Below are 7,606 nucleotides of genomic sequence, written 5' to 3'. Positions count from 1 at the left end.
CCCAAAAGGGTTTCGGGAGTCGCTTCACTTTCACTTTGGCCCCGCCAAGGGGCTCCCGGGGGCCGCGGCGCCTGACAGGAGCTCTCACAGCGAGGGGCTCACCCGCTGCCCCGCGCCTTTCCCCGGCTCCCCAGGGGGGTGAGGGGCAGAGCTCAGCCCCCTCCGCATCCCTTGTCAGGGTGCGGGGCCGCCCTGGGGCCCGCTGCAGCGGGGTGTTGTTGGGAGCGTCTCTGCTCGTGTCAACCTTCCTTTCGCGTTTTAAGCAGGAAAAAAAAAGGAGAATAATAAAAATACAGCCGGGTCCGTGGGAGCTCCGGGCTGGGGAATTGCATGCAGCGCGGCAGCAGAGGGGTGTGGCAGGGAGCCTGGGAGGAGCGGGGCATTTGAGAGCCACAGACAAGGACGCTTGCTCTCTTTTCTGGTGGGACTGATCCCATATGCGTCCTGCCCACCCCTGCAACCTGCTTGATCCCTTATGTCAGTCTATCTAAAGGAGGTGGTGAAAATCCCACTGGAGAGACAAAGTCATGCCTTGCACAGGGAGGGTGTCCTTGAGCAATATTCATCGTCTGTCATGGTGACGTGGAGGTGCCTCTGTGGGACCTTTCCATGCTGCCCACTAACACACTCTGCACCCACAACTATGGACACAGACTTCTTAATACCCCACTAACAGCAAGCCCAGTGTCCCACAATGAACACCAGGGATGGATCCGGTCCAGCAGCATTATTTTTGAGCTCAGAATAAACATTTCCAGGATGGGAGGCGTGCTCCATATAACTATATCAGATGCTGTTGCATCCCGGCTTCATTTTGAAAGAGCCATTAAGAAGGAAAAGGGAGTTACAACTTCTATCTTGCTGTCCTCTTCTACTGTAGGCACCCTGCTGTTATGGACATGGCCCTCCTGTAGGAAGTATGCGATTTTCCATGAATATCCCTGGTCTTAATGTTGATGCCATTGAGGGGAGAGAGCCAGAAAAGAGCAGTAGCCTCCTCCAGAGGACCTCTCCATGTGCCTCCTGTGAAATGCCCATCACCTATGCTTGTGGGTGGGTGGGTGGGTGGTCATTAACCACTCAACGGAACTTGCAGCTCCCAACACCTCCCGAAAGACACAGCCACACTTACTGCACTAATTATGGCTACACGTGCCCTGCGCAGAGACAACCTTGTGCTGAGTGAGTCAACTGGCATTATGTCCTGGCTTTTATGTAAGCTCTTTCACTCTGGCCTTCCCTCAACAGTCATCAAACATGGCACAACACATGTTCATAATTTTTAATGAGCTGGCCTGTAACCACCTTCACCCAAGCCCCTGTCACGAGCACAGCAGCAATCCCTTGGTTTTCTTGAGGCTTGGCTGATGCTGGTGCCAACAATCAGGCTGCACACGCTGTGAAGCACTAGCACATGCTCATGCTTGGTTCCTCTGCACCTCAGCCTGCTCTCCCCAAATGTCTGACATGTTTTACTCAGCATGAACAAGAAAAATATAATTACAGTGGGGTTTGGGGTTTTTATTTTCAGTGTACAACTAGATAAAAGATTACCACACAGAATATACATTCCAGTGACAACAAAGTCCCAGCACCACACATTTTAGTATTCTGTCATGAGGTTTCTGGTTCTGCACTACAACCGTTTGCTTTGAGATTCACTGTTAAATGCAACAAAGACCACTCTGACGTTTGTGTTTGTGTTTCTTCTTTTTTTTTAGTATTTATCATAAGGCAACAAGAAGCAGTAATAAATCAGACCGTGAACAAATGCTCTCTAAAAAACCACCCAGTTCATGGCATGTTATTCTGAGTATTTGCTAACTTGAAAACTGTCATTTGAGAATATTTCATATTCCATAATATTCATTATCTTTCCTAATTTTTCAATTACAAGGCAGAATTTGACCCCTTTTATCCATGTTTTTTTCTGCTACAAACCGCCATGAAGTCAAGAGCACTTGAGAAGAAGCTACTGCTAACTGGCAAAATATGGCAGAATCTGTCCCCAGTTACATAGCTCCATTCTCTCACCCTGTCTCCACTGACAGCATGCTCACCACTCAGGAACAATGGCCTGAAAGTTAAGAAAGAAAACATTTTACAGTAAGTGAAATACAGGGAAACAATAGCCTAATTTACCAAGTAAGAATAGTGAGATATCATCCCTGAAAAGAGTCAAGCATAATCCAGATAGGAGAGAGTGAAGAGATGATCAGGCAGTCATCCAGGCATCCAGGCCTATCTTCTGATGCTGCCCAAAGATTAAATCTGTCCTTTCAAAGCAAAGCAAGGACCTGGAATAATGTTATCTTACCTCTCCTTCCCTTCCCCCCCCTTTTTCCTACATTTTTATCAAGCTCTTTTATCTTTGGATGCTTGGAAAACAAAAAGAAAAGGGCAGAAAGTACAGAAAGTGAGAGGAAGGAACATTATTGTTGGGTTTTTTAATTTAAAAAGAGGGACGAATTTATTTAGATGTTGTCACATTTTAATCACAGGGCATTTTAATTTAAATATGTGCAATTAAACGAAATCAGTTGTACCGACAAAAGTCTAGAATTAAAGGAATATCAAGTTAAGTGTCCATCAAGTGTCCATGATGGTTTAAGCAAATTGGATGACTTTGTTTCTTGGCTTTTTTCAACATCAAAAAAGGAGTCTCAAGCAAGTGAAACACATTTTTAAAATCAACTGACTAAAAGGCTTTCCATCCTCAAAATTACAGGGAGGAGTGCTGCCCAGCAGAAAAAAAATTTCAATAATCAATAGCAGAATAATCCGAGGCAACCAACCTGCATTTGCATGTCAGGGTACACAGAGAACATCTTCCAGGGTGCTGAGGTGTGAAGGGAGGAATGAGCAAATTCAAAGCTATCCCTTTATGTAGCTTTCACAATATTCTGATTTACCGACGTTTGTAAGCAAAAGAACAGGAGGAAAAGATAAATTAAAATGTATACCTGGCACACATTTTTGTTTACAAACACTTGAAAACTCTGTTTGTGATTTAAGTAGTTCTAAGGTTATTTATGTTAATGGTATGCATGAGTCTAAATGGCATCCTGTTCTGAAAAAAGAGCTGAAGGAAAAGTGCTTTGGGGCAGTCTACACCCTTTTTTGTCCTTCGGCCATAATGACAACTGAAATGGAGGAAATGTGACAAAAGTGTGGTGCTGTGTAAGGTAGGCTGGCTGGATTAAATACTGTGTGGAACGGTGGTCTTCCACCCTGGGAATTAGGAAGAGCTTTCTCTTCCTGAACTAGGCAGACTTCCTATAAGCTTGGGCAGGATATTTTGCTTTACTTTTTCTGTACAAGGTTAATAATATTTCTCTATAAAGCAGTCCACTGTGTCCCAGTGATTGCAAGCATGGTTGCTTTCAGGTTTGTAACCTGCTTCAGCAATCCCACATTGAAAGTATTTGATTCAAGGTGGTGGAGTGTGGTTAAGAAATTTCAATCAGCAGAGTATTTGGTATTGAAGCTCAGTCTCTACTGAGGGAGAAATTACTGCATTAGAATCCTGGAAATTTGCTGCTTATTTTCCTTTTAAGCTTCAAATAACTTGAATTTACTGATGGTATTTTCTTTCAGGGTACGAAGCCCCTGCTCTTTTTTCCTCTTGCCTAGAAGAGATGGGTGTTTGGAAGGGCAAAGAAATATTGTTGCAGGTCTGTAAGGACAGTTGATGAGTATCAGTGGTTGCTCTCAGCTTTATTTAATTAGAGATTTTTAAAAAATTTGTTGAATCACTGTATTTGTCCAGAGTACTTAGAAGACTGGATATACACGCACTATCTGATAGTGTGCAAGCTGCCCATATGTGGTAAACTAAAATTATTCTTACTAAATGTTAAAGAAAAAAAATAAGGGTGGAACTTTTCTCTTTGTAGTTTTAAAGAAATTTTACATTTCATGCTTGCATTATCTAGTTCCACTAAAACAAAATTCAAGTCCAAAATTGGTACACAAAGATTTCCTGTAGTGATTACTTGAATTGGAAGAGAAAGTCAAACTGACTCTGCCACATATGAAGACCCAGACAAATATTCGTGATTATCATTTTGAATAGGGTGAAGAGGTAATGGTTTACACATTCCATATTATTATTTAGGCAGTGGGTTTAATATATTCAAAAGTTTCCCAGTCCCAGCTTCAAAAATCTGGAGACTTAATATTTTTGTGCCACTAAAATGAGACATCCTAATTCACATAGATGCCATAATAACATGAAGAAAAGGGTAGAACTTTATTTGATTTGTCCTACTTAATATTTTAGTGCCATATTCAGTAGTTCTATTCTGTGAATTCTGTTCAAGACTTGCTGCTAGCAAGCTGGACTAAAAGTTGTCCAGAAAAGAAAACTGCCTCCAGAGAGAGAGATTTAAAAATATGGTAATGGTCATACTAGCTCAATCCAAGGTGTGTTCAGTCTCAAATTATGACTACTAGTGGCTACTTCTGGGGAAGATGCAAAAAATGCCAAAAATAACATTTCTAGATTAATCATGTTTCTTCCTAAACATTCAGTTACTTAGGCTTAGAGATGAAGGTTTGTTTTACTTCCAAATGTGATAATGTAAAAATATTATTATTTTCATTTGAGAGTATAACTCTTTCTCTCCATCTATATATTTTTCTTTTAATGCCATCAAGACCCTGCTTTTAATGGCATCTGATGACAGCGTTCCACAAGTTAACTCTCCCTTGTGCAGAAAATTCCTAAGATCTCTTTTCCATTTCCTCTTGTCTTGTTTATATATTACTCATACAAGTCATGAGGGCCAAGAAGTTCTTAATCTATCTTCTCTTACACCCATTTTATTTTACACATCTGTGTTATTCATCTTACCCTCTGATTATCCCATACACCCCAAAGCAGCCAGTAGTCTTTTCAAACATCAGTGTTGTGTAGATCATGGACAATTCATGGTCCATTTCCCTGAGCCATTATATTTTGCTCTTTTCTTTTTGAGATATTATTTCTGGCAGGGGCTTCCCGCTGATCTACATGATGACAAAGCTTATGTAAATCTTTCTCCCACGCCTGCCTCCCCTTTCCATTGCTATCCAATATTTAATTAGCTTCCTTTACTGTCGCTGCCCTTTGACCAGAGGTTTTCACTGTATTATCCACAGTGATGTCCAGATTTCCATCCTGAGTCACTAGAATAAATTGAGAAGCAAATCAGTGAATGTGTTCTTCAAATCTTATGTCGTTTAACATTTCCCGAGCTGTTACCCATTCTTGTGTCTGCCCTGGGCCTCTTTGAAATTCCTCTCAGTCTGTCAAGCTTTTGGCCAAAGTAACCACTTGAACCAGTTGATACGGACACCACTTAGCTGAGTTGCACTTATCCTCCTTTTGCCTGCCAGACTGTGGGCAGACTGGGGTTACTCAACTGAGTTTAGGAAAGAAAGTGAAGGAGAGTTGGATGCTTGGGCCATCTCTGTGTAAAAGGGCCAAACTTTCATCTCCTGATTATGTTTTTCCTCATTAAAGGAAGGTCCCTCGTGCCTCCTCTGTGGAATGAGATTGTAGAAGCAGTGCATTTGCAGTCTTTTGCGCTGCTTGTTTGAATCTGCTTATCAGCAGACAGACCATGGCTTTTGGAAACAATACTGTTTTTAGCAGAGGGCACACCAAAGCAGGATCTTTTACTTGTTCAAAAATGGCCTTAAGTATCAGAAATACTAGAAGCGATTAAACAACTCTTTTCCCCTTCTCTGTTTGGATATATCTACTACAGGCACAGGGAAGAGCCCCTTCCCTCTGGATTACTGTTAAAGTGAGAGACATGGTTAAAAGGCTAATAAAAAATCAAGAAGTCATAAATACTAAGTGATTTTTAAGTAAATATGTGTGGGTTGGTTTTTTTTTCCTTCCAAAGGAATGCTCAGCTGTTAGTGTTATGTTTGACAGCTTGTAAAAAGGTGAGTTTTTGCTGAAGAGCAAGAACAGGTTGAAGAGAGACAAAGGCATGTTCTGAGATAAAGAAACCGAGAGGTATCTGCTCCACAGATTGAAGGTGTTGCATTACTCTGTTCAATGTCCAGAGAGGGAGAAATCTGCACGGCAAAATGGTCATAAAATACATTTTTGCAAAGAAGACAGGAAATGTTTCTGTCAAAAAAACCCCAAACCCAAAAAAACCACCCCCCACAACCAAAAACAACCCCAAAAACCAAACCAAAAAAACCACCAGTCCCTCTGATGCAGTTTTCCCATCTGGAGAAACAAAGCAAGACAGATCTCTCCCTGCTCTCAAACTACACATCTCAAAACCAGCCCAGTGCCTTGAGGCAGCAGTTTCAGAGCCAGAGCAGGGCACTGTGTCCTGGGCCCTTGTGCGCTGAGGCTGTGGGACACGCTCCCAACCCTGCACGTGCTGGGACAGCTATGGCATCTTAACCAAGACAGGGCAATCAGTAGCCCAGCTCTGAGCTTGCTATAAGATCATGGTTCATTTAAGTATGTAACTCAGAGGTCACTGCGTTACCTCTGAGAAAAAACACTTGCTGTCGTCTCATTCTTCCCTCAGGGTTTATTGCCAGCGTGATTATATTTTCAGGAGTGACAGGGAGGCCCTGAGCTATAAATCTAAGGGAGATAGAGAGTGAGCTGATTATCAGACACCTCCTTCACCACTCCAAAGTCAATAACCTCAGCATCTCACAAGGTTACTTTCTGGAGGAAAACAATCTCTCAGCCAGACTCTGTTTGCATCTGCTGAATTGTATTCAGTCTGTCTTCTCAACAGCTGGGAAATCAATAGCTTGCCCACCATCCCAGAGCTCAAACAACACAATCTTTTCTACTAGTGAGGAGGCTCAGGTGGCACTAGGATTAGGTGAATTGGGTTTGAAAAGTGATTTAGGAGGAAAGTAAGTGCTTGCTTGAAGGAAGGTCTCTGTTCCCCACTCCCAAAATCCAGCATATATATCTCTTCCCCCTGGAAGCATGGGAGCCCTTTTCTTTGAACCCCCACAAATAATTTTGAGGCTTTTTAATGACGAGGTAGCCACTAGATACTATACAAAACGTTACATTTAGGACAATCCAAGGAATATATCAGCAGCTTCCCGGAATCTCCTTTTCACCCCGGAGGGTAAGTTTATTTACAGAAAGTTAGTTTTACTTTACCCCAATGGCAAGTGGTAAACTCAGCCGATAATAACAAGTCATTTATTTGGCTTCTGAGAAGCTGCTTGCAGATGGGAATCGGTTTTTATAAACCATGTATGGAGGGACACATTTGAAGCAGCCCCGGTGAATGTCTCCCAGCGCTGCCGGGCCGGTGAGAAGCGTCAGGGCTCGGCTCGGCTCGGTCACCTCCCGCCCTTCCCGCCTCCGGCACCGCGACGCCGAGGAGCGAGTTGACTCCTGCCAGCGAACATAAACCCCGTGCCGAGGGACTTCATGTTTTATCATAAATTCTCGCTCTTTACAACACACTTTAAAGGGACTTTCTTTCCTTTCACATAAATCCCCGGGAAGAACAAGAAAAAGAAAAAAAATGATGCCCACCCTCCTTCCCGACACCCGCCCGGGCGTATTTCCCGAGCAGCAGGGTCGTCCCGCAGGTGGCTGATTCCCCAATCA

At 42.9% G+C, this 7,606-nt stretch overlaps 1 protein-coding gene across 1 annotated transcript in view; it reads right to left on the bottom strand.

Moving 5' to 3' along the window:
- Nucleotides 1-7,606, bottom strand: part of PRDM1 (PR/SET domain 1) — a 111,204-nt gene that overhangs the window by 101,621 nt on the left and 1,977 nt on the right. The gene's annotated exons all lie outside the window — the stretch shown is intronic.

Source organism: Corvus brachyrhynchos, unplaced genomic scaffold (assembly GCF_000691975.1).
Source record: "Corvus brachyrhynchos isolate BGI_N302 unplaced genomic scaffold, ASM69197v1 scaffold14, whole genome shotgun sequence".
Lineage (NCBI taxonomy): Eukaryota > Metazoa > Chordata > Aves > Passeriformes > Corvidae > Corvus > Corvus brachyrhynchos.
This window is presented reverse-complemented; position numbering and strand designations above follow the sequence as displayed.